The following is a 24,153-nucleotide window of genomic DNA, read 5'->3' as shown; positions in this document are numbered from 1 at the left end:
ATATGGGACATATCTGAGTGTTTCTATTTGTATATGTGTGGCTCATCTATCAAGCTAGTCTGTGTGTACATGATGGGTCTCCTGGCAGAGGAACTGCAGAATCTGAGGAGGCTGCTTGGGGCGGCACATGCACCACCTGCTTTGTGAAATGCTCTGCTCCCTGTGCATCGATGAGCTCAACGGGACAACACAGGTTAGTCACCTTACTCACGTAAGCGTTTGCAGGATCAGGCCCTAGCACTCTAAGTCACCAGTCTGCGAAGCAATGTGTATAAACGGAAACTACCACAAAACAATTGTTTTACTGGAGTGGAAACCGTCTTCCCACTTTAAATCAGTTACAGCATCAATTTTTTTTTTTACATTTTATATTTAAATGTATACTTATACCATTTTATAGCTACGTATTTCTCTTAATAATACAGACAAAAGCATACTATTCTATTACACCTTACCAAATTATTGAAACCATTTATTGGCTTTTGTTATGAATTCTTTCACATTTTATAAAGGTACTTCTTCAGCAAAACAATTAAAATGTCATAATAGGAGGCAGATTTGATAACAGCAAAAGAAGCATTATAAATTCAGAAGAAGGGGAAAACAGGCTAAACAACTACCAGCACCAATTAAAGAGAAATCAAAGAGGGTAATAAATAAAAGAGGAACTCAGAATAATCTGAAAGACAATTGAGAGTGAAACATATACCTATTAGCAGATTTATTTACACAATGTACTTGGATCGTGAAGTACTTGGAACAACCCCCATGCATCTCGCCCTATGAAATCTTGAAGTGAAGGCACCATGAACATCTCTGTTGCCAATCCTGATGATTTTATGGCGAGGTTTCGCAGTAACTGGTGTTTTACCTCTGACCTCCGCTTCTGGAGACAAGTGGTTCCAGGACCATCTCAGAATTCTCTCCCTCAACTTTCTAGCCCTCGCGTTTGAGGAGAAGAGCTTGAAAATGGGACCTTAGTGCGCCCTGCAGGCTCAGAGCTAGAAGGCAAATTAAAATAAATGGCTTTGGCTTTTTAAACTCCGGTGATTTTTCAAGCCCATCTCATGATTTTTTTTTTCTGGGGGTGGGGGGTGGGGGCTGCTTTATTAAGCCTGGCCCCAACGTTGACTTCGCTGTAGGGATCCCCCCTCCTCCTTGCTCCAGCATCGCAGACCGGAATTCTGCCATTCCCTACTCGCGCGGCGACCCCGCTGTCCAGCACCTGCCCTTCCAGCAGCCCCGGGCTCCGGGCTCGCGATCGGACTCCTGGCAAGGGGCGAGGTAAGGGCAGAGGCTTCACCTCCCCAGCGGGCATGTGCGCACTCACTCCGCACATGCTCACTGGGGCTGTGTCAGGAGTTTGGAGGGCGCCTTGGGAAGCCCGGCAGAGCCTGCTCTTACACCGGCTCCAGACTTCCCAGCCGCGCAGCAGCTGCCCCAGCCTCCCTCCCCTCGCGGGCGCTGCGGGGACAGGGAGCGGAGAGCCCCGGGGCGAGCGCCTTCCGCAGCCGGTGGTGAGTGCGACCCCTTCCCTGCCAGCGCAGTCGGGGCGCTGGCCCCGCTGGGCACGCAGAGGGGCACCTGGGGGTGCTTTGGACACTGGCCCTTGCCCGCGAGGGGCGGGGAGAAGCGAGGGATGCTTTAGGCACCGGTCCCCACGCCCTTGTCTGGGGAGTGGGGATTTCAGCCGGGCGGCTGCCTGAGAGCTCCAAGCTGAAAGGAAACGTGCAGCCCTTTGCACAGGGTTTGGGCGCTGAGATGAAATACCCGGCTCCGGTCCTCCCCATGCTGCGGCTGCCTTCTGTTTCTTGGGGGGCTGGGGAGGGGGAGCCTAGTGCATCCCCCAGCCCAAGTGCCCCTCCACCTGCCCCATCGCAGGGAAGGAAGAGGAAACTGTCACTCACTTGGCCGCTTTGTAATGACACACGCTCCTTTTTCCGAGCAGCAGCAGAGCTCGAGAAAAACTCTTTCCCCCACTTTCTAAACTCCGAGACGTTATCGCAGCGTGCCTGGGTCTCTCCAAAATTTCTCTCTTCCCTTGCCCACCCCAGCGAGGTGCACTGTGTGTGGAGTGGAGAGCAGGGACTGGTAGGAGAATCTTTGTCATTTTACACTGATTAAGCAGTTAAAAAAACCCCCAAACTCATTAGCTTTAAATTATGCTGTGTTTTTTTCAGTCCCCCGCCCCCTCGCTTTAGTATTGTTTCTGGAGCAATTTGAAAAAGACACAGAGGGTGCATCTACTAGCCTGAGTAGGGGGTTTAAACAATGTTGATAAGAGTAGGAGGGAGTTCTTTGTGGGTAAAATCTTCTTTAGTGACGCTAGTTAGCTCGTGGGGATAGAAGCAGGAGAGTGGATTTATTGAATTAATTTTAAGCCTCCTGCCATTCTGGGTAGGTGACTATTGATTCTGCTTTCTCAGTTTTCTGTTATGTTAACACATGGAGTAATTGTTATTTGCTTTAAATCGATGGTGGCATGATTTACCCTAAACGGTAATAGCTTTGAACCATGTGGGAAAAGTGTGTGTGTGTGTGTGTATGGACAGACAGTAAAATTTAGTAATATGCAAAAAATAGAGATTTTTTCCCTCAGTAAAGAGCAATTTGATGTGCTTTAGAGTGGAAATGAAAAGTGTACAGTTAGTTGTTCATAATAATGGTTAAGACTTCTATTTATATTTCCACTTGGCCATTTTGTATCCTATAAATTAATTGCATTATTTTGGTTTAATTGGCATATATTTAATTTAAAGCAAAGTGCTAATAAATTGCCTTGTGTTTGTATTGCTGTAAATACCATAGTTAGGGAGCCTTAAATCTGAAATAAGTTGTTTCTGAGACACTTCAGCCTGCTTCTTAGAAAGTGTGAAGGGAGACAAGAATATTAAAATAAAGTCATTGGAAAATGAAATTTCACCATGAAATCTGAGGATGTAAAATGTTAGCTTAGGTTTGATACCTAAGCGAATACCTTAGTGCCAAAAAAGGTAACCTTAAAAATGTCAGAAAACTGCTTTGCGAAAACACTGTCATCAATTCTGCAATGTTTTTTTAAGTGCAGTAGTAATATTCATGTTATGTAATAGTTTGACTGGAGCATAAGTTTTAAAGTTTTATATATTGAGTCAATCTAAATTAGTTGATGTAGTTTTAAAAAACTCTGTGCAAGTCATTTAACTAGTTTAAAACAAGTTTATTTACAAACCACAACTATTTGAGTAACTTAAATATAGACTTAAAATTAATTAATACAAAATTTTGTTCACAGTGAACATAGGGGGAAAAATTAAGTGTATAAATCACACTAAAGGTAACGCTCAAAGTTTATTTAATGTTTGAGTCAGAGAATGCCTCTAAAGGAAATTATTTCAGGTATACAACTGCCATATTTCAAATGTAATCTATTCATTTAATGATACACTCTTCTTGGATGAAATTTTAATTGTTGAAATACATATGGTTAATCAAACTTTTATTGGTCTACATCTAATTTATTAGCAACCGTTTTGTTCAGTATAGTATCAGACATGCACATCCCTTAACGCTCCTAATGTAACTAGCAGGAATAGTTTATTGTTTAGACTTAATAGAATTTGCTGGTTTACTGAGAATTTTCCTCCTCTGGAACGCTTTTCATGGAGGATTTTGTTATTCTTAGTTTCCAAATACATTGAGTGCTTCTATTTTCATGTGACATTGTAATTCATATGTATTGGAACATTCCTGCATGCTGATCCCAAGATGATGGCAGATATTTAACCTGTTTATTTCCAAACTAACATCTTAGCTCCTTTCAGGATGCTTTTAGATTTAAAAAACACAGGACAGGCTATCTTGCACCATCAGTTTTTAAAGATAACTCCATTCATTTCCATTTCTGCTTAAAAACTGATGGCATGATTGGTCCTATAATATTGTAAACGTGAATATGAGAGACTTCATTATGGTTGTCCTACAAAGTTATAAGTATTTATAGCCTTGGATATGTTCCAATGTAATTTCTTAAAATTCACAATTAAAATTCACTTGAAGTGGCATATAAAAGCCAATAATGCTGATAATTGTTTTTTTAAAACAAACTAATCTCTGTTCAGAAAACAAAATATTTAAAAATATACTGCCAAATGTGTCCTTCGTGATTCCATGTTGAGTCATAAATTTAATGAAAATCAAATTGTTAAGGAAAAATTTATGTGGCATCAAATTTATTTGAATGAACAGCAGGTAATATATTTCTCCATTAAACTTTATCATTAGTTTGTATTCCCCCTCACCACCATTTTGTTTTAAAATATTGCAATGAGACTTGATCCCCATGACTTGCTAATAATATCATAATTTGGTTGAAATTATCTAAATGTGCTACTGTTTAAAATATCTCACAACCTTTGCAATTTTAAATTTCATTATAAGAGCTTCATTTAGGAGGAATAAAATGTTAGTTGTTGAAGAGGGACTCTAAGAATCTATACAAAGCTACAATACATGTGTAGACACACTACTATTATACAGACATGTTAAACTCAGACATACACACTGGAAACAAGGGACATTGAGAATATTGTCATTTAGGGCATGCTAAATGCAATTGCATTGTGCTTCGATAAGTGATTGACGCTTTAGTTTTTGGTAAAGATTAAATAGCTTAATATAGATATCATTCCTGCAAACACTGATGGACTTTCTTAACTTTAAGCTTGAGTAGTCCCACTGTAGTCAATGGGACTACTCGTGCTTAAAAAGTATGTGCCTGTTTGAAGGACCTGTGTACGTATTTATAAACAAACGAACTTTCAACAGAGATCTATTAAACAGATTTCCATAATTTTCTGCTACCTTTCAGCTATTTTTCATGCAGTAGTACAACAGTTAATCTGAAATTGGTTATAATTCTCTTCAGTGAAATTAGTTTCCTCTCTGCCACACTTTGCAATAGCCAGATGTTTTTAAGGTGTCTTCGGCTGGAGTAACCAACTAGAACAGTGTTGAAGACTAATTAATCTTTGCAGTAAACTCCTGCAGTAAATTCACAGGTTGTTATACTTAATATGTTGAAATGACTGTTAGGATTTTTTGTGCAGTCAAAAAACACTTAAAAGCTAAGTGAAAATAGAAAGATATTTTCAAAAATACCAGGAAAATAGTTTGTAATTAATTTTGCCTGAGTGGATTTACTGTTAAGGTCAAATGGTTAAATTAAGTTGCAAATTCAAATTCTGTTCATAGTGTGTTTGACCTAATCAAAGAATCTTGTTTTCAAATATGACAATCAAAAATAAATGTTCCCTGCGGGTCAGGTAGGCTTTGTAGGGAAAACTTGTTTTGGCATTGCCTATATTTTGTGGGTAAATGTAGGATGTCAGTCTCCAGGGTTGTTAATCTGGTACCTCTCATTAAATTTCACGGCAACAAAGGCAGGAAGAAAAAATACAGAGGAACATGTGCCAAATATACAGCGTATCTAAAACTGGAACTGTGAAACTAGCACATGTAGACCATAAACAAATTAGATGCACAATCACTATTCAGTGTTTTGACTTTAAATGTGTTTTTAGAAAAAGTAGTGATTGAGCTAGTCCAACAAATCTCTTCACATACTGCTCACCCTAGTAAGAATAGGACATAGAGCTAAGCAATCCCTGAACAGTTAACAGAAAAATCCCCTTTTTTTCCTCCTCCTCCATAATGACAGAAAGACCGTCCTTATTAGATGCTTTTTGTTTGTTGGAGTTATTGGCTGAAAGGTCCAATCAGAAAACAATTGGTGATGGCAACTTAACCGAGTTAAGATCTATAAATAAAGAAGATGAGGCATTGTTTTAACTTGTGTAATGGTGTTTAACAAACACCCTGCTTTAATCAGGTGAGGATAAACCCCTCAGTTAGGTGGCAAATAACTGCAGCTCGGTGACCAGTGTGTGTCACTTGGGGCTCAGAGAAGCTGCCGCTTGTCAGAGGACCTGATGGCGCTGTGGTTTGTTAAAGGAAAAAGGGAAATTTTCCTTCATATGGTTGCAAAATAACTTTTTTCACTGATTAGACCTAAGGTTAATAAGAAAGGTCTGATTCTCCTCTCTGATAGGCTACTGTAAATTCACAAGTAATTCTACTGAAATTACACTGATGTAAAAGCAGAATGAGAGAACAATCAGATCTAAAATATCATGGCAAAGGATTCTATCTACTGCCACACATACTGCATCTTCTTTCATTTTAAATAATCAGACCTCTGGTTCATCCACTGTATTATACTCTGGCTTTAGTTATGTATCTTTATGCCTTATTTAAAAATACTCAGCCTAATGGTGTATCAATTAATGGGGAAAAAACACCTACAGGATTATCACCCTTCCCATCTAAATTATCTAATGTGTAACTGCTTAACTCCTTGTACTGAGTAGCAGCATCTAAACAAGTTTATTTAACAGCTATGTTACTGAGTCATACTATATATGGTCCGATGAAGTGAGCTATAGCTCACGAAAGCTTATGCTCAAATAAATTTGCTAGTCTCTAAGGTGCTAGTCTCTAAGTACTCCTTTTCTTTTTGCAAATACAGACTAACACGGCTACTACTCTGAAACCTGTCTATGGTTTGTTAGCACAGAAGGAATTATTTCTGTTTAATAGCATGTGTGGAATGCTAGAGATATGAGAGGTGTTTTTTTTTTTTTTTTTTTTGTTAGCTGAGAAATACAGATGACATCTTCAATGGTCTCTTCCATCCCATTTTATCACCATAAACTTACTAAACATATTGCATTCAAATAGTGTATCTTCCATTCATGTGCAGAGGCTCTGCAGAAAGCCGTAAGTCTGCTTCAGAGTTCTGGTAAAGTTTAATGTGAAGCATGTTAAACTAGTTTTTTATTTTATGGATGATTCATGTAGTCCGAGAATGGTTAGGAAAGGCAGGTTTAAAAAAAATGGAGAACCAAAAAATAACAGAAAAAGTAATAGGTTTGGGTGAGGCAGGTAATACCTGGTTATGTCACCCGCTATGTAGAGCTTAACACTAATTTATGGTATCTTACAGAAATGTGAAGATGTAGGACCATAAGCTTGAGATGTACAAAACTTTTGTTCTTAGACACAACACATTGTGTAGTCTGTGAACCTGTTGTTCGACTATCTCTGTTTTCACCTAACAGCTGTTGTTGGTTTTTTGTTTTTTAAACAAAAGAGAAGCTTTAGGATCCACAATACAGTAGCAGAAGTGGTCTTTTTTGTCTTGTTATGAAGGTTATTTGGGGCTTGGTGGGCATACTTGTTCAGGGTTGGAGGCATGCTCGAACTTGTGTGCTGGATTGAAATATTCAGAATAGTCAGGTACATTATAAACACGATTAAGTGACTTGCAGGATCAAAACAGAAAAGGCAATTTCTTAAAACATTCAGAAAAATATTGTGATTTGTTTATGAATGTGCCAGTCAAAAGAAATGCACAGACACAGTAAGATACACATAGTGTTCAAAGGAACTACTTGGAATCCCAGTTTTCCAGTTCTCACTTAAATTGTCACTTAATTCCCTCACCACCCAAGCTCTATTTTTTTTTATCTCCGAGGAAAGGGGAATGTTTTATGCCCTTTTTTAGTTTGAATTTTAAAAAAACATTAGACTCTGTTTCTTCCTCAGCAAGGACAAATAGAGGACTGTAACTGAGAGACTAATGAATATTACTTTACAACCTACAGACTGATGCATTGTAGTTTTTATTTTTCATAACAAAAAGCCCACATCTCAAAAGTGGCTCTGGGCAATCAAGATTATAGTTAGTGGGAGTAAAAGTAAAACTCTGACAGTTAAATTTATGTAGGATGTTTTTAAAAATTAAATGAATAAGAGCCCTAATGTTACAAAGAGAACCTGGGTTGTCCCATAGAATTATCTTTGTTGAATTGGGGTCAAATGGCCTAGTTTTATACCACTGGAATCAATGGGAGTTTTGCTTTTGACTACAGTGAGACAGGATCAGGGCCAAACTGAGCTATGCTACATTTTAATTGTTACAGAAGGAACTACATTATAAAGTGACTGTAAACAGTGCACAGAACATTGAATAATAAGTCCAAATCCTGCTGTCTTGTTACGGCAATATTTTCACTGACTTCTCCGGGAGTTTTCCCTGTTTGAGGACTTGCAGAATTGGGCCCATAATTTGGAAAGCACCTTGAAGATGAGAAAATTTAGCATAAAAGGGCTGTTGCGTTTCAGAAAAAGTGAAAGTCTGAATGCATCTCTTTCTAAAAAGTTACCGATTAAGAAACTATTATACACACTCAAAGTAATCACAGAATATTGCTACTACTTTCTTTTCTAGAAATACGAAGGATTCATTCAGGTTGGTGGAGAATGGGGACTCCTGAGAACCATGCTTATATATCTGAGTCTGTATGTCTATGGTTTTCCCCTGAATTATTTTCAAAAACTACCCTCCCTGTATTTTGAAGAAGTTATTGGACAGCAATTTTGTTTCTTTACCAAAGGAGTGAAAACCCCAGGAATCCTTTTATAATTTGGAAAGAATGTCAAAAGAGTAAAGTAGTTAAACCTAAGTGTATTAGATCATATGCTCTAAATGCATAAATAAGCATAACTGCAATTGCAGAAACCTAAGTTAAAACCACTAACAATGCTCTCCCACAAACTCTAATTGCTAAAAGGGAATGACCTCAGCTATTGTGAAATTTGTGCCTGTTTGTTGACTGGTGGTGGTGGAAGTGGAGTGTGTGTTTTGTTGGGGTGTTGTGTGTTTGTTAATGCCAGAGCGGAATACAAAGCCTGAAAATGGAGCTAATTGCAGTGAAAACCCTGGATATGGTTTCAAGGTTAGGCATTCTAAAAGCAGGTGAAATGACTATTCCATTGAAAGACGGAGACTGACTGACTGGAAGCCAGTTTGTGGATGTTAGACAGTCCATTCCTAGTATATACAGAATTGGTTTGCCTTTAAGAAAACGGGGGGTTAAAATATTTGGTTACAAACCTGACATTTCTTTGTGTACTGTTCCTGTGCCTGAGCACAGCATGAAATGTTAGTGGGTGTTTCATCATGCCAATTTTGGAAGCTTTTTGTCTCAAGTTTGTTTTTTCTGGGAAAGGAAAATGATGAGACCTGAACTTGACTTCATTCAAACATCACTTACTTCAAAATTTTCATTCTATTGCATGGTTGTGTTCAGTGCATCAGAACATGCATATTACAAAGCTGGTTATAATGAACTTTGGCTTAGAGCAGTCATTCTGTGGACAGAGTTCCACAGTCTGCATAGAGATTCCTATAAGACAGGTCTTGGCTCCCTGCTGTGTACTCATATGAACCCTTATAATTATGATCCAGAGGACTGCTTGCCCATTTTTAGTCATACGAACACTTGTAGGAAAATTGGTACTTTTAAACTGTTTCAGGGCACATGAGAACAGGTTTTGACTTGCAGCCTTTTATTGTAAACTGTTTGATGATCCTTAGTTTTGAGAAGGTGGACAGCCTAGTGAATGGAGAATGAAAGTGATGTTGTTACTGGCTGAGTCTAAGATGCCATACTATAAAGACTCCTTGCTGAATACAGTGGACTCCACAGAGAAGTTAACCAGAGTAGGAAAGGGGAGGGGAGATGGGGAGAATTTCTTAAACTCAGCAAATGCCTTTAAGACTGGAAATGCCTCTAGTATTACTCAAGCACCCACAAGAAACAGAACCAACAAGGGGAAAGTGGAGCAGGCATTGGTGGAGGGGGGCGGGGGGAGAGCGGGATTTTTAGTTGAGTAAGCAAAGCAATTATGGGGGCTTGTGTGTTATTCACAAGTGTCTGCACCACTCAAACACACCCATCAATGGTTTCCACAAGATTGTGAAACAGTTCTGAAAGTTCTTTTCTGAGCAGCATTTTTATGTAACCCATTCTTTGCCTTTATTATATTTTCCCCTTAAATAATTTGCAATAGATTTAAATTCAGAACTGAGCTAAGTTATCTAGCCAGTTGTGTGACCCTCCCCCTTTGCATTTGATTATATATATAAATAAATAAAATACAGAGAGAGAGAGTTAGTTTAAAACTTTAAAAGGTTTAATTCTAAATCCTTGAAGACTCCTTAGGAATGCAGCAGGCAAAATCTTGACATGCTTACTGAAAATGAAACAAAACTATTCTGTAAATTTTTTTTTAATGAAACGAAAGCACCGTTAAAATGCTTGGAGGCATTGAGCTAGGCATAGGGTTGGAAGTCAGTGCTGACGTCTGGGGCTTAGTGTATACAATTTATTTTACATGCATCTTCTCCCATATAGTACTTAAGTTTGGACAAATGTAGGAAGCGTTTGGGCCCGATGCTGTTCCCAGCGCAGTAAGAGACTTTTGCTATTTACTTTAGTCAGAGCAGGATTGGGCCCTTTTTTTGGAGCATCCTTAAACCTTTTGCACTCACTGCAAAAAGTAATTGTATTAGTCTTATGCTGCAGTCATTGTGCACAAAACACCTATTGACTTAAGCCGCATCGTGTAAACTTACAAGGAGGGACAGCGTCACCAATACAAAATGCACAGAAACGGGCACATTATTCTTGACTCTGTAAAGTTCATTTTACACAAGCTAACAAAAGCCAGCAAATCCAAAGGTGATGGAGGGCTGAAATGAGCTCCTTATCATTCATTGACATGCTTTGCCTGTAAGTATCATAGCTCCACTGGTGATAGTGTAAGTAACCTCACCTTATAATGCTAACCCACAGCAGTGTGTTAGAGCAGGAGCATCACCTTTGATTTAATCCTTTTGGGTACATAGGTATGGCTGTGTGCCTGTGAGGGAGTATTCCGTTTTCTAGTTAAGAAAAGGGGCGGGGGGAATGACTCACTTCTAGGCCATAGGAACCTTTATAGTCTGTTGTGTAAATGTATTGTAGATCCTCTATGTGTGTGTGTGTATGGTCAGTCGGTTCGACAAAATGAAGTTTTCATGCTCTCTCTTTTTGTGGATTCTGGAGTGACTCTGAAGTCCAAGGCGTGACATGCATGCTTGTGAGCAGATGGGGCAGACAATCATTGGTGAGCACCTTGGTAGCTATACCAGTAGTATGATGCTTTTCCCTTGCAGCTAACAATCTATTATTTCTGTCCTCTTCAAAGGTTTGAAAAGCTGTGTGTTGTCATGCTGATCTATTTAATGCAGCCTTCTCAAGATCATTTGGTTTTAATGCACCACAGTGTGTGCTGGGTTTGATGCTGTCCTTGTAGCACTTTCTGGGGTGGCCTTGATTCCACTGTCCTTGTGCCAATTCTCCACAGAAGGGGAGTCAATATTCAGGCATCCTAATGATGTGTCCAACCCAGTGTAATTGGGCTTTTATCATCATGGCCTTGATGCTTATGGCATTTGACTTTTGGAGAACCTCCAGGTTGGTAATTTTGTCCTGCCTGCGAATCCCCATAATGGTGCACAGAGGCTGCATATGGAAAGCCTAGCTGTTTGATATGTCATGTGTATGGTGTCCAGGTCTCACAGATGCAGAGGAGAGATGTGAGCAGAAAAGAATTATAAAGTTTTATTTTTGTTGAGAGGGTTATGTTGTGGGATTTCAGGACTTTTACGTAACTTTCCTAATGACAGAGAAGCTTTTAGATACTGTATATATTATAAAAACCTTCAGTTCTTTCTGGGTTAAGGAGCAAGTTCAGGTTCGCAGAGTAAAAACACATGGACATTCAGATAGTGTTGAGAGTGTACACAGCCCTTCACAAAAGAGAACGAGATGTCCCATGCCTTAAAATGTTTACTGTCTAGGGTGTTTGTGTCAAGTACTTGCTGGTTTTTTTGGGGGGGGGTTTAAGATGTTTAACTCAGTTCAGTACCTCCAGAATTTTAATTTTTGGTTGCAATTCTTGAGAATAACCAGAGCACTGTGGGCTATTCACTAGGTCATATTTGATTTCTCTTTATTTTAAAAAAACAAAAGAAAACAAAAACACCATGAAAGCAGTCTAATATACTTTGATTGGAAAAAAATAGCCTAATAGAACAAAATGATTTCTGTGTAAAATATTTTATTGATATAAAAATAAATCTGCTTTCATGCCAGACTTTGGGTAGATCAAATTTTTACAAGTAAGTTATAAACCCTAGGAAAACAGTGTACAATTTAAACCATTGATAGAACCTTAAGTTTACCAGCACTACTGGGCAGTATCATAAATTAATTTCTTTAACTATTTCATTCCTAAGGATTCCAATCCTCTTAAACTGAATATAATCAAGATTACTTTACCCACTACTGTGATTCAGCCACAGATGCAATAGCTGTTTAACAGCACATGGCAACATTTCACAGTACTGCAGGCCAGGAAGTGAAAAAATATAGTGTCCGACTTGAACTGTATGGGGGTTGTGGTTGAGTAGATAGAATGTAATTACCTGAACTGGAATTCAGCCAGGATTAAGGGGCTATTGCTCCCACTCTTGTGAGAAGTGCCATGGGATTTTAAATGGCCACAAATGTTCCCTGTCTCAGTTTTACATCTGTGCTAAGGTTGTACTTCCAGCTGCACAGCTTTTCCGAGGCAAGTGACTATGGAATACAGAAAGATGTTTGCACACATGCTTCGTAGTCAACTATACAAATCCCCCTCCCTCCCCTTTGAATCAGAGAATAGAAGAATGATAAACACAAAAGTCAATGTTGTTGTGTAACTGAAGTCTGATGCAGTGAAATGAGACTTGGTCCGTTGTTCGCTATGGATGTGTGTTGGAGCACACACAGCACACAGTTAGCTGGCTCTAACTCTAACTCCCTCTGTGGCCTTGGGCAAGTCTCTTAGACTCATTGTGTCTGTTGCCAGTATGAGAAACGGGCATAACTGGTGGTACTGTGAACTTTAATGTATGTGAAGTCCTTTGATTAGAAGTGCTGCATTAAGCCAGTGGTTTTCAACCTTTTTTCATTTGCATACGCCAAAAATTCTGGAATGGAGGTGCAGACCCTCTTGGAAATCTTAGACATAGTCTCTGGACTCCCCAGGGTCTGTGGACCACAGGTTGAAAACCACTGTTCTATGGTAACAACAACAACCTTTCACGGACCCCTTTTTACATAGTCCGCTAACTCAAAATCACTGCATTAAGCCAACTATATTAGGAATTAAGTAGATGCTGTGGAAGTTTATATTCCTAATAAAAATGGCAAAACCCACTAATATTACATATCTAAAGAAAATTTTTTAAATATTAAGTTCACTTTAATTTCAAAAATATCCACTTTGATAAAGCATGCTTTAAACAGTACACCGTGACGACATTTTAAAAAACAAAAACCCACGACATTACTGATGAAGTCAAATTTTGCTGTTGAAGTCAACGAGGCCAAGATTTCACTCTACAATTTTATGAGGCTTTTCCTGCTCCACTGCTGCTGTTTAAAGGCCTTTTCAGCAAGGAAGAAGCTTTTCTGGTGACTATTCTGATGAAACAGTGACATTGACTATTCGCAAAGTGCTGTCACGCACTAAGTAAACTAACTGAAGAAAAAGGGAAAACAGGTTTTTGTTAACTTTTCAGTGGTAGTACACTTAGTTACTTTTCACCACAGTAGGTACAATATTTTTTTTTGATGGACAGAAACTTGCCCCTCATCTCCTCCAAGTTGACAGCATTCATTTTAAAGGCTGGAATGTTTCTACGGAAAAGGCAAAATAATTCAGTGTGTACCCCACATTTTCTTGTTTATTGAAATGCCTTCCCTGATCAAATTTAATCACAAATAATGGTGTAAGTTCTCTTATCCAGACAGTTGTGGCTTTTATTTTTATGGTCATCATGTAAAGGTAGCAAAGTTTGTCACGTAGAGGGAATTTTCCCACTGATTGATTGATTGATTTTTAAAAACAGAAGGAGAGAGCCTCTGGATATGTTAATATCTTCCACCTGGTTTAGACTAGGAAGAAAATATTCTTTAGTCAGTGATTAATTTGTTGCCGGGGTTCCTTGGTGACCAATGCAGATATGTCAGTTCCAGGAAAGTTAGAGAGAAGACAATGTATAATTTTCCATTGTAGACACTTACAAAGAAGAGAAACAAAGACCTTGAAAGCAATACACCCAATATGAAGGAAGATTCTAAGTGAATCAGTCACCAGCAAAATGACCAAAGAAGCATTCTACCTGCAAACTTCAATGAAATAAATTATATGGTGTTTGAGGAGGGAAGTCACCCGATACCACTTGAGAGAGAGAATTCTGACCTGCATTAATACTGAGATTGATTCTCAGCCGCCCTCAAAGCTGCATGTACTGCAGGGAGACCAAACATTAACTGCAAAGTGTCTTTAGCAACTAAGGATTTTTAAACTTTAGCCCCACCATTAAAAAAAGGGTTGATTGGAGATTTCTGCTGTGGTTTAAATAAATAAATTAGGCATAGGATATACCTACATCTATTGACAAAACACTTACAGAGTTAAGATCGCACCTGTATTTCAGGCCTGATCCAGGGCAGCCTGAGCCTTCAAAGTGGCAAGAAGTGTTGGGTTGAGGGCTTAACTCTTCCTTTTTTCTCATGAATAGCCATGCAATGTTGTGCATGTTCACAAGTGACATGAATGTAATAATGCAGACAGTGAGTGATTTTTTTTTTTTTTTTTTTTGACACAAGATTTTGCTTGAGTTCTCAGGTGGTCATGCCCATTTCCATTGCATGTAACAGAAGGGAATAATGATCTGATATAGCGGAACCAGCAACATTCAGGATTTCTGCAGTATTCACTATTTGTGTTCTCAAAAGTCAATGTAATCTTTAAAACGTCTCCGATAGTGTATCGCTGCAAATTTTTAGCTCTGCCTGGTGTGTATTGTTTCCTGGTATATTCTTCCAAAGAAAGTAGATGCTAATCCAGTCCTAAGCTTGTCACTGGAGACAAATGTGAAATCTCCTGCATTCAGTGGTCATTTGGAGGAGGGAGAAACCTTATAATCCATCAACAGCAAATCGTTGGAAGGGAAGTGTTGGCTTTTTGCCACATTTTCCTCTTGAAATTATAATAAACTCCTCAGACAAAATACCATGGAAAAAATAAATGGATGAATGAAAACTTTTTTTTCCCATATGGGAAAAAAAAATCAGGATTTTGTTAAGTTTGTATCAGACTATGTGATCTGGAGTGCTAGCACATCCCATTTCAAAGTATTTCATAAGGGAAACTATGGAAACAACATTATTTTCCATCTTCTCTGAAATGTGAGACAAGTCTGATAATGAGGAACAGTTTCTGATCTCCAAAACCTTTTCAAAGAGCTCTGAATTGATGGCAAAGTGCTGTGTGAGCGTCTTCCAGGTAGATGATCATGCACACAAAGTTCAGGGCACATTTAGATGCAGTGTTGGAAAAGTCAGTCAGGCTTGGTTAGTTTTATAATGTGCTCATTGCAGAAGTGTACACATGTATGGTTTAATGCTAAGGATTCCCAATTACCTGGATTGTAGAGTCATTTTCCCCATGATGCAGAAGTTCCCATTTGTCAAAGAATTGTAGAACTAGAGCTAGTTGAATTGGAAGGGGGGGGGAGGAGGAGGAGGGAAAGGTAACTTACCTAAAAACAGGGAAGAATTTTCCTGCCCTAATGTTTCAACCAGTTTTAAATAGAATGTAGCAATAGAAAAGATTCTGTATGTGACCTTACCCATCCAATAGCGGCCAGCACAACTGTTCCCATCAGCATTATCTAGTGTTCTGCCCAGTCTAGTTCAAACTGTCTCCAGGAATGGAGCCTTAGTATTGGAAGTAAGTCCAAACCTGTATGCAGCTTCTATGGCAGAATTCTCCCAACTGATTTGTCTTGCAAAGGGAGTATGTCCTGCACTCAATTCCCAACAAGGCACTTAACATTAATATCTATGGAAGCTGTGTGCGTAGGAACTGTGCGGAATATGCAGCAGAGATCCTGGTACAAAGAGCAGCATTCTTTTCTCCCCTACGAGGGGTAATAGGGTTTACTTGAGATGGCTCATCAAGCAGCTCACCAATAGCAGATGACAGAGCTGTAAGTGTAGATGATGTATTATAATGTTCCAGGTGCTGTACAGACATGTTTAAAATTTTTGGCCTTCACTCCTTCCCCCAAATATCTACCTACATACTTTCCTCTTGGGTTTGGGTGAAGGCATTTTAATAGCAATAACCTAAAAACCAGCTATAGGAAATGTTCCTATGCATGCAATCCTGCCAAGTTAAATTCCTGCCACAGGACATCATCTGCTGCTCTACAAGCGGACAAGTATGTTTTTCTTGAGTCACTCAGGCAGTCGTCCCCCTATATGGTGATGAACTGCACCTCCTTCAGCTGGTATTAGCGCCACACTAATTTCTCTCCCTCTCACCAAGGGCTGACATTCACACCTGCTTCTGCATGGCATGTGTTCTTCCCCCTTTCACCCAACATCTCCTGTTGCAAAGACTGGTCCAAAGCCCAATCTACTAAGGCCACTTCCACAGGCAGCAACACTATTAACCGCATAATAGTCTACCAGCACAACCCTCTCTGAGCTTCCTTTAAATGGATGATCTCTTCGCTAAGGAAGGTGGCTGGGATTTGGGTCAGTATGAAAAGAAAATTGCTAGAAAACATGGCAGGTAATGAGAATGAAGTGCTGGTTCTGCAGTCATGGGGAACTTTGGTGGTTTATTGAATACTCATGGTGTATATTCTTAAAGTTCAGTGCATGCCAGCTGCACATCAGGCCCTGGAACTGTATCAAATTCCTTACAGATCCCCAAATTATTCAACAAAATAAATCACTTGCCAGACTTACGGTCAGAACGTGGTCCACAAATCAGAAATTAAGTAAATAGTTGGGTCTTGGCCTATGAGAAACATTTTCAAGTAGCTCCCTTCCCTGTGCTCTTTATATTTTTAACAGCACTATTTGCATGCTCAGAAATTCACATTTGTGCCTGTAAGTTAGATAACGACTCACGCAAATGGGGTGTTGTCCAGGTCATATTTGCAAGGAAAAGAATGCAAATATGGCAACAATCTTGGATATTTGGCCCTGGAAGTCGTCTTATAAGAGTAATATCTGCATTCATTGAGATCTTTGAGCTCAAGGATCTCAGAGCTCTTGACAAATACTACTAACTAGGCCTCACATCTAACCTGTATAGTAGGAGTGTTTTACTGCAGACAGATAGGTGTGCATATAAAAATAACCTCAATTATGATTTTTTTTTTTTTTTGGAGGAAAGACTTTGTACTCGGAGTTATAGTCTAACCTTTCTCCCATATTTTGTATGTAAGAAGTGCTGTTCAAAGACAAGCTGCTGAGTATCAAAGTATAAGGGGAACTACAAGCATCCGTCTGTAGCACAGGAATGGTCTTTCCCTGGGCATGGTTGAATGAATGTGTGATTGGTGTGAGGATTTTAGTTCCAACTTCTTGCTTGCCTAGTATTTTTTTAAAGTTATTTTTGAGTTGTGGTTTTGGATGGTTGAGATAATGCCTGTGGCCTTACCTGGGGTCTCAGATGCCTACAGGCCTGTTGACTTTAGATCCATGGACTTACTGATCCTGAAATTACTGAAACGGGGAGGTTCTACATTTTCATAAAAGTACTTAATCAGGCCCCATTTGGTGATGCCAGTGAACTCCGAAGAAGAGTGCTCCAAAGACCTATCTGGCTTTAAGATTAAACTCGATAAGTTTATGGAGGAGATGGTATGATGGGATAACATGATTTTGGCAATTAATTGATCTTTAAATATTCATGGTAAATAGGCCCAATGGCCTGTGATGGGCTGTTATATAGGGTGGGATCTGAGTTACTACAGAGAATTCTTTCCTGGGTATCTGGCTGGTGAATCTTGCCCATATGCTCAGGGTTTAGCTGATCGCCATATTTGGGGTTGGGAAGGAATTTTCCGGCAGGGCAGATTGGAAGAGGCCCTGGAGGTTTTTTGCCTTCCTCTGTAGCATGGGGCACGGGTCACTTGCTGGAGGATTCTCTGCTGCTTGAAGTCTTTAAACCACAATTTGAGGACTTCAATAGCTCAGACATAGGTGAGAGGTTTTTCTCAGGAGTGGATGGGTGAGATTCTGTGGCCTGCGTTGTGCAGGAGGTCGGACTAGATGATCTTAATGGTCCCTTTTGACCTTTGTATCTATGAATCTATTTGATTCACGAAGAAGCTTCTATGAGGAGTTCCAAGGGGGAGGAACCAGTCAGGCACCATCTTAAAATTGAATGAAAGGAAGAAGCTTTTGTTGCAGCATTTGGCTTGCTTGCCTGTAATGGCTGCTAGCCTCTAGCTATGCTGGCCACCTAGAAGTGGGAGTTTAACATACAACATTTAAGATTAGACATTTACAAGCAAGTAACTTGTAGCCAGCCAGCAACTCCATCAACATTAAACGCTGGTGCCAGTAAGACTATTGGTTAACGTTTGCAACCACGTACCAACTTCCTGAGACTGAATAAAGCCACAAGAGCCATGACAATCATCCTCCATAAGTAGTAACCTTTTTTGGTTTTGTTGCATTTTCTATCCTTTCTTACTAGAGGGACACCTCTACCTCAGCATTTACACTTGTTTTTTATTCCAGCAGATGGCTAGGAGTGAGGGTGTGTGCATGAGTGTGTGGGGCTAGAACTCTCGGAATTCATTTGAGAATAGGGCCTAGAGAATAATTTCTTAAATACCGAAAACAACCCTAGGTTAAACAAGCTTCTTGTCTAAAAGAGCGCTTATGCATGGGTTAGGAGTTATGTCTTATCCTAAGAAATCATATTATTTTCACCTGTATTTGTCGTTTGAATATTAAAATGTAACAAGCTGCATCGTCTTTAATTGTATGGGAATGTTTTATTGTAATACCTATGTTTGGGGGCTAGGGAAAGAGAAGGGATTTGCTGTCACCAAACCAGTACATTAAGTTGGGCAGACTACCTTAATTGGCATCAGTGCTTGTAGTTTTAACATTGCCTTCAGCCTGGGAGTGACTTGATCCTCCCCGTATCAGATATTTGGTTGGAAAAAATATATAGATCAGCACTAAGCTTGATAATGTCTTGTTGCTTTTTGACTCTGATGGCTAAACAAGACTGCTGCCTTCCCAAATTACATAAGGAGTTGTTGGTTTATCAACCTGGTAATTAGATTAGTTTGTTTTGATATTAACCCACTTTCTTAATTTGAATGGTTTACATGTATTTTATTTGGTTCCTTATTTAGTTTGATTAATATATAAAATTGGAAATCTGTGTGGTTTGGATGTTTCTTCCCTAGACCTTAGGCCTCTGAACCTGAGGAACCTCCAGAATAAATAAGAGTCCAAGACGCAGCCTTGACATCATCTATAGAACTGGTCTGATGCCTGAACCTCGAACGCTGTTTGTTTTTGAGGAAATGTCGACTTAAATATTGATGATTTCTTTCACTAAGTAATGTGGGTTCCAAAAGTTTTGTGGGCCTGGTGTAGTGGATATGAGCCAGTCAACCTAAAGACTGACCAGTTCTCTCTAATATGTCTATACTCTTCATATTACACATAGGAAAAATGAGACTTGGAGGTTAAGTGACATGCCCAAGGTCATATCACAAGACAGTGGTAGGGCTATGATTAGAATCCCACCCAAGCTCCTGCACTAACCACTAAATTGACTACTTATGCGTTTTACCAAATGTAGTTATAGCAGTTCCTAAATTTGTTTTCCTTGTCTATACACTTTGAAAACTACATTTTAATCAGCTTGTCCACATGACAATAATTCTCCCTTAAGCCAACTTAATAGAATTGATTGACTAGCTATTTTAATTACTGAGCATAGACTACATATCGACAAGAAAAACGTCTCTGAAAAAAGTGTATTATATTTTGGCTCTTGGTTGAAACCAACCCAACTTTAATTTCACAGTTTGCTGCCAACAGCTGCCTTAGTAAGACAGAGCAGTTGTAATAAATGACATTTATTTAAAACAAGAAAAATGAAAACCTAGTTCCAGCTGGATTTAGGAAACTGAGCATATTTGTCTTGCATATAAAGCTGCCATCCACAAACATTTCAAATTATTTTTCATTTGTAATAATCAGGATCAGACTTTATTTTTTTTAAAGTATTGGGGAGAAGCACAATATATTAGAAACATATAGTTTCATTCAAAGGCCATTAGTTATTGAATCCTTTCCAAAGCCATGCAACTAAAAAATTTCAGGGAAACTCACATAATAGTTCTAAGCATTTTTATGAACTATTTGGAGGAATAGTCCATGATGTACACGTCAAGCTAGACAGACACATATATGCATCTATTACATTTACTCTTTTATTGTTGAAAACCATTCATCTGATGAGCACTTTCCCTTTTTACCAGCAGGAATCTTGGTAGAATTTTGGAACTGTATTTGCACATGGAAGAAATTAGTTCACACGGCCACAAATAGAATGCACAGTGCACACTGAAATATAGTGCCAGTAACTAGCTCCTCTGTCAACATACTCACAGTACTAATACAACCAAGTCTCTGTAGTACCCTATCATCCCAAAGGATCAACTGACCCTTGACTGACTCAGACTACATGCAGGGATCACTGGAGCTACCTTTGGGATAAAACCCAACTTGCTGTTTAACAATGCACAGGAACACTACACAACCTCTTAGGAAAGGACATTTGCTGCCAGAAAGTTTTAGGAAGGCAGAACATAGCTACAAGAGAAGAATTTGGCCAGATTTGAAATTACCACTCTTACATCTCCCTGTCAGGTCTTTAGCAACCATGAGTAAGTCAGATGTTGGTTTTGTGACTTATCTAAGAGATGGAACCATGTTTTCAGCAGCACTGTAAACCGTAATGCTATGCTGGTATAAGTATACAATATTTTCCTCAGAGAGACATCTGTAAATTCCTCAGTGCCTAGTGCAGACTCCTCAGAGAAAGGTCTTGGTTTTGGTTGTCTTTAAAGTACAATGTACACATGGTGCTACCATACATAAATAACCCTGCAGAATCACCAACACTACATAGGTGATCCTTGGAAGTTTCTCCATCCAAAAACTGAAATGGCTTACTCCTCCTTTAGCCTTAAATTTACACTTAAAAATTTACACTCTACACTTAAAATTTATACTGATGTAGCTATGTCGGTCAGGGGTGTGAAAGAAAAACAACCCTACAACCTAACAACCCCATATGACACTGCTATGCTGCCAAAAGCCCCATGGTAGAAGCAGCTATGCTGACCAAGGAGGGCTTGTTGACATAACCAATGTCATTCAGTGAGGTGGTTTTCCTGCACCGTCTGAACTCCTCCTCCTGTTAGTATACGCTGACCCCTATGTGTTAGGGGGTCAGCCAGCATAGCTATGCCGACATGGGATTTGTAGTGTAGACATAGCCTTAGTTTGAGATCTCACAGGATTACAGCGGGCCACACAAAACCAGTAGTTGTTGATACCTGTGTTTGATATATTGACATGTGTCAAGACACTTTCATACGGTTAGAGACTAGTTTTCAAACCAGCTTTAAATGGATCTATTTTTAAACCCAGAAATTATGGACACAAATAACTGCATCTGTATTTCTGACAGGTATGTATGTGATTTCTGGGGCAAGTACTTAGACATTTAAATGATATAAGTTTTGCCTGCACTTACTTGCATCTGACAAAAGTGAGTACAAAAACCGTAACTACATTTGAAAAAAAAAAAAGTCCTAGTGTCCTGGGATGTACTTTCATATACACAAGGATTTATTGTCTGGCAGCGAACAACAAATAAATCTCCAATTAATGTACATTATTGTGTGGATAGTCCTTTGGAAACACCACTTGTCTTTCCAAAATGTGGTTCAAGAGGTTAGTAGCACTGCTACCTAGGAGATTCAAGTCAGCGTGGTCTCCCTTCCAATTACTAGCAGTCACCAAACACATGACTAGGACGAGTCCTGTGAGCAATCCCTGTTGGCTTTTAGCAGCTTTGTCAAAGGGGTTTCAGAGGTCACAGAACAAGCCACTGTTACGGGCTTGATGGAACGGTAGTGGGGTGCTCTCCTTTTGCAGGGCCAATATATGCATTGAGCCAGCAGGAGCATTCACTGTCAGTGACCTAAGGATCTTAATATTGAAGTCCAAGGGATGCCCAATGCCTTCATTATGTGCTAGTATAACATGCAGTATATTGACAGGTTTCAGAGTAACAGCCGTGTTAGTCTGTATTCGCAAAAAGAAAAGGAGTACTTGTGGCACCTTAGAGACTAACCAATTTATTTGAGCATGAGCTGTCGTGAGCTACAGCTCACTTCATCAGATGCATATCGTGGAAACTGCAGAAGACATTATATACACACAGAGACCATGAAACAATGGTCTCTGTGTGTATATAATGTCTGCTGCAGTTTCCACAGTATGCATCCGATGAAGTGAGCTGTAGCTCACGACAGCTCATGCTCAAATAAATTGGTTAGTCTCTAAGGTGCCACAAGTACTCTTTTCTTTATGCAGTATATTGTACATTAGTCAATTTAGCACTGTGTATGCCAAGGATGGGCAAACTTTTTGGCCTGAGGGCTACATTGGGGTTCCAAAACTGTATGGAGGGCTGGGTAGGGAAGGCTGTGCCTCCCCAAACCCTAACCCCCCCTCCCACTTCCCGCCCCTGACTGCCCCCCTCAGAACTCCCGACCCATCCAACCCCCCCATCCAACTCCCCCTGCTCCCTGACTGCCCCAACCTCTATCCACACCCCTGCCCCTCAAAAGGCCCTTGGGGTCCCCACCCCCTATTGATCCCCCTTCTAAAGCCCCTTTGGAATGCGGCCCTGCGAACATGGGCGGAGGACTCAGGGGGAGCGGAGGCAGCCACACAGCCAGAGAGAAGCGGCAGTTTCCCCTTCAAAGCGCCACTTCTCTCCGGCCGGCTGCACGGCCGCCAGCTGCTCCTCCTGAGTCCTCCGCACGCGTTCGCCGTACTCCCACCATCCGCCCGCCTGCTTCCCTGTGGCTGCAGATGAGACCTCCCTTCCCTCTCTCCCCTGCCCCCGCCGTGCAGCCCCCTCCCATGCTGGCGGCATGGTGCGCTCAGGCTGCGGGGGAGGAGGGACAGCAGGGGAGGGGCCGTGGGCTAGCCTCCTAGGCTGGGAGCTCAGGGGCCGGGCAGGATGATCCTGCGGGCTGGATGTGGGCTGTAGTTTGACCACCTCTCATGTATGCGCATTGCCATTTGCAAAGACAGAAGGTCCCCAAGGAGCTAATCTGCCTAGCTGATGCATTATAGCCAATTAATGATTAGGTTGAGTGCAGACGGTGTCCCAGATTAAAGGCCACAATAGTGAGTTTTCAAAAGGGAGCGAGGGTAGAAAAAAGTTGCTTAGTCACCATTACCTAATGACACTAAAATAATCTGAACTAAATTATGGGCCATATTATTAATTAGTACTACAATAGTGCCTAGAGGCCCCAGGCCCACTGTGCTAATACTGTACAAACATAGTAGAGATAGTCCTTACCCTAGAGTGCTTAACATCCAATCATAAGACTAGAGACAGGTGAATACAAACAGACAGGGACACACCAGGTAGCAAGATGTTTATGATCTGATAGATAATAAGTGACAACATAACTCGAGCCAGTATATCTTTCATCTATAGTTTCTATGACTGTGGTCTTGCTCAGTAGCTGCTCCATAGTTTACAAGCAGGTTCCTGCTTCAAATCCTAATTTCCCAAGGGCCTCATCCCATGAGGTTGAGCACCTGCCACTTTCATTGTTTTCGGTGGTATTTAGCCCTCCTCTGGATCAGTCCTTGTAGATTGTACAAGCAGAGGGAATACCCTCTCATGGACCTGAAGGTTGTTTGGATGTATTTAACCCATGGAGGGAAAACTAGATTGTTATCGGATCCCAGAAAAGGAGCTCTCTCATTACCCCAAACTGCATGCTTTTGGTCTGTTTAGTATTGTGTATGCTGTAGCTATTCTATCAAAGCCAATAATTAACAGTAGACATCTCTCACTGCCAGCAAAATAAGCAAAAGTGTGTGTTTGGCAGGGGCAGAGTGTGGAGGGATAGTTTTTGTGGGTTCTGAAAAACCAGAACACATTTCTAGCTGGGATTGGGTGGGGGATAAGCGTGGGGAGAAATAATGTCTTCTGCAAAGATGGCAACACCTC

At 40.2% G+C, this 24,153-nt stretch overlaps 1 protein-coding gene across 5 annotated transcripts in view; it reads left to right on the top strand.

Moving 5' to 3' along the window:
- The first annotated feature begins 1,139 nt into the window (after window positions 1-1,139).
- Window positions 1,140-24,153, top strand: part of EYA2 (EYA transcriptional coactivator and phosphatase 2) — a 154,983-nt gene continuing 131,969 nt past the window's right edge. For 2 of the 5 annotated variants that reach the window (XM_078848177.1, XM_073309535.2), the window contains exon 1: window positions 1,363-1,517. The gene's annotated coding sequence lies outside the window, so the exon portion shown is untranslated. Of the gene's footprint in view, window positions 1,285-1,362; window positions 1,518-1,916; window positions 2,092-2,345; window positions 2,398-24,153 lie in introns of those variants that run through there. The other 3 variants (XM_073309539.2, XM_073309540.2, XM_073309538.2) reach the window with 3 other exon arrangements.

This window comes from Lepidochelys kempii, chromosome 13, assembly GCF_965140285.1.
Source record: "Lepidochelys kempii isolate rLepKem1 chromosome 13, rLepKem1.hap1, whole genome shotgun sequence".
NCBI lineage: Eukaryota > Metazoa > Chordata > Testudines > Cheloniidae > Lepidochelys > Lepidochelys kempii.
This window is presented reverse-complemented; position numbering and strand designations above follow the sequence as displayed.